Raw genomic sequence first — 3,869 nt, 5'->3', positions numbered from 1 at the left:
TTTCAGAGGCTTTCACTCATCAGTCAATACCCACCTCCAGATACAATTCCATTCATCACATTAAAATGTGTAATTCCCCCCGTACAGCATATTGTTGGTGAAAACATTTCTCACAGTTGTTTGACATTGTTTACTTTTTAGTGTGATATCTCCACACCTTCTTCCTTTGAGGAAGGTGTTGACATCAGGTTATTTCTTCTCAATGAGTGCACTGTCATCAAGTGGAGGCTCAATCATACAGAGACTTTGCATAACCACTCATAATCCTGCCTTCCGACTGACTCATCCTGAAGCCTCTTGCAGTTTTCCTGAACCTCTCACTATACCTATGGAACTTTCCACAAACTATTTAGACTGTGGTCACGAGGAGGCACCAAATCAGGCAGAATGATTATGTGTGGAAAGTATCTGAAGGTTGTGTGACCACAACAGGCAACCTGATGAGCACAAGGGGAAAAGGAAGGGACGGCATTCTGTCATTCCATGTTTCAGTTCCTCAGTCACATAACCTCTCTGGCTCGTGTTTTCTTACATGTAGGCCCCCATTTTCCTTTATTTTATGCGTATAGAAAAGTATTTCATTTTGGAACTAGAGGCCCTCATTTCTCCCCTTCCAATCCCATCGTTCTCTCTGCCATCCCCAGGGACCACCTGTAAACTAAGTGGGACTAAGTTATTTTAACTGCTATTTCCAGATTCTTCACAGATTCCTGTGGAATTTCCCTCCGTTAAGCTTTGGTTAATAAATTAGACATCCTGCCTACTCTGTTGGATCTCATCCTGGCTACATCTGTGGACAATTCATCACATTTGAGAGGAAAGTTTCTTATAGAAGCTAGTTTAAAAGTACAAGGATTTTTTTAAGTTTTTTATTTTTTTTATGTTTTTATTTATCTATTTTTTTTAAGTTTTTAAAAAATTTTTAAATGTTTTTATTTATTTTTGAGAGAAAGAGTGCAAGCAGGGGAGGGGCAGAAAGAGAGGGGGACAGAGGGTTGCATGTGGGCTCTGTGCTGACAGCATAGAGCCTGATGCTGAGCTTGAACTCACAGAGCATGAGATCGTAACCTGAGCTGAAGTTGGACTTAACCTACTGAGCCACCCAGGCACCCAAAAGTTTATTTTTGACTGATTCACTTGAATGAAGTCAAGAGCCTAAGACAGGATGGTTCACTTAAATAGGTTGGCACTGGTTTTCCGAGGACTGGGTCTTTCCTTACCAGGGGCTTTGTAAAGCTTGATGTTGGTAAATTTATAAGGTAATGGATATCCTATTAGCTGTATTTTCCAGGGGATTCCCAGTAGCTGTTTTCATTTGTTTATTTGTTTTTTTAGGCCATCTATCATAACTAAATATAATGTTGTAAAAAATAGGCATTTGGTAATTGTTTATTGATTTTAAGTCTTTATTTTTATGAAGAAGCACTTTTATCTTCAAAATTATTTTTTCAGGATTTTTCTGTTATTTTAATTACTTTAGTTTTCATTTTTTTAATTAAAAAAAATTGTTTTAATGTTTATTCAGTTTTGAGAGACAGAGAGCAAGCAGGGGTGGGGTAGAGAGAGGGAGACCCAGAATCCGAAGCAGGCTCCAGGCTCTGAGCTGTCAGCACAGAGCCCAACGCAGGGCTCAAACTCACAGACTGTGAGATCATGACCCAAGCCGAAGTCAGACACCTAACTGACTCAGCCACCCAGGCGCCCCTAGTTTTCATTTTTAAAATACAGAAGATAACACCTTAAATAAGATATGCATATGTTAAATAAGCATATGAAAAGATGCTCAACACTGTGCTTCAATACGGAATTGCAAATTAAAACAATGAGATATCACTACATACCTATTTAAATGGCTAAAACCCAAAATACTGACAATACCAAATGCTAGCAAGGATGTGAAACAACAGGAACTCTCATTCAAAGCTGGTGGGAATGCAAAATGGTAGAGGCTTTGGAAGACAGCTTGATGGTTTCTTACAAAACTAAACATGCTCTTATGATATGATCAAGCAGTTACACTCCTTGGTATTTACACAAATGAGCTGAAAACAAGTTCACACAAAAATCTGCACATAGGTGTTTATAGCAGCTTTTTTCACAAGTGCTAAAGATTGGAAGCAGTCAAGATATCTTTCAGTAGGTGAATGCTTGAATAATCTATGGTACAGCCAGACAATGGACTGTTATTCAGTACTAAAAAGAAATTAGCTATCAGGGGTGCCTGTGTGGCTCAGTCGGTTAGGCATCCGACTCTTGATTTTGGCTCAGGTCATGATCTCACAGTTCATGAGTTCAAGCCCTGCATTGGGCTCTGCACTGACAAGTATGGAACCTGCTTGGGATTCTCTCTCCCTCTCTCTCTGCCCCTCCCCTGCTCACTCTCTATCTCTCTCTCTCAAAATAAATAAATAAACATTAAAAAAAAAAAAAAGAAATGAGCTATCAAGCCATGGAAAGACATAGAGGAAACTTAAATTAATATTACTAAATGACAGAAGCCAATTTATTTATTGCATTTTATTTTTTTAAGTAGGCTCCATGCCCAATGTGAGGCTTGAACTCACAACCCTGAGATCAAGAGTCACAGGCTTTACCAACTGAGCCAGCCAGGCATCCCCAGAAACCAATATAAAAAGGCTACATACAGTATGATTCCAACTGTATGACATTCTGGAAAGGTAAAACTATGTAAACAGTAAGATCAGTGACTGCCAAGATTTCAGAGGGAGGGAAGGATGAATAGGTGGAGCACAGAGGATTTTAGAGCAGTGAAACTATATTGCATGATACTGTAATGGTGGATACATGTCATTATACATTTGTCCAAACTCATAGTGTCCAACACTAAGAGTAAATCCTAATGTAAACCATGGACTTTGAGTAATAATGAAGAATCAATGTTGTTTCATTGTAACAAATGTGTCAGTCTGGTGCAGGATATTGATGGTGCAGGAGGCTCTATGTGGGAAATGGGGAAGGCATATATGGGAATTCTCTTTACTTTTTGCTCAGTTTTGCTGTGAACCTAAATATGCTGAAAAAAATGTATGTATATATGTGTGTGTGTGTATAATACAAAATATATATACACATATAAGTAAACATTGTATTTGATACTATTTTATAAAGGATGCACCTCTATCATTTTCTTTTTTTTAAATTTATTTCTTCATTTTGAGAGAGAGAGAAAGAGGGAAAAAGCGCAAGCATGGGGTAGGGGCAGAGATGAAGAGAGAGAAGCCCAAGCAGGCTCCTCAATGTCAGTGCAGAGCCTGATGGGGGGCTCGATCTCACAAACCATGAGATCATGACTTGAGCTGAAATCAAGAGTCAGACTCAACCGACTGGGCCACCTAAGCACCCCCTATATTATATTCTCATGGCATGAATTCATAACACTCTTTGGGTCTAATAGCATATGCTCAAATTTAAAAACACTACTTAGCAAGTATCCACATTGATATTTTATTCCAAAGATATGTTTTTTTTACTCTCAGATCCATAGGTTAGAAATCATGGACCTAATACACACACACACACACACACACACACGCATACACATTCATGAGTTTTATGGGAATTAAGTTTTCTAGGGGAAATGGAGGTAAACAGGTTTATTTTTGGATTTCTTAGGTCATGTAAGTATGCTCATTTGCTTCATGACTCTCCAAGGAGAGATGTGGTATACAGTATTTCTAAATATATCTGAATGATGTACCCCTTTATCAAAAAGCTTTTTATGTGTCAAGTGGTCAGAAAACTAAATCTGAGAAGACCACAAAAGGACAGGGAAACCAACTGTCCCAGAATTGGATGGTTGCACAATTCTCTCATTTCTACCACTGACAGAAACTGCACTTGTGAGGTTA

General features: G+C 38.5%; 1 non-coding gene across 1 annotated transcript; it reads right to left on the bottom strand.

Moving 5' to 3' along the window:
* Positions 1-2,539: 2,539 nt before the first annotated feature.
* Positions 2,540-2,612, bottom strand: TRNAK-CUU. The gene has a single exon. It is a non-coding gene; the product is annotated as a tRNA-Lys (tRNA).
* Positions 2,613-3,869: the final 1,257 nt, after the last annotated feature.

Source organism: Lynx canadensis, chromosome X (assembly GCF_007474595.2).
Source record: "Lynx canadensis isolate LIC74 chromosome X, mLynCan4.pri.v2, whole genome shotgun sequence".
In the NCBI taxonomy this organism is placed as follows: domain Eukaryota; kingdom Metazoa; phylum Chordata; class Mammalia; order Carnivora; family Felidae; genus Lynx; species Lynx canadensis.
Note: the sequence above shows the minus strand (reverse complement) of the source record. Positions and strands in the feature narration are given on the sequence as shown.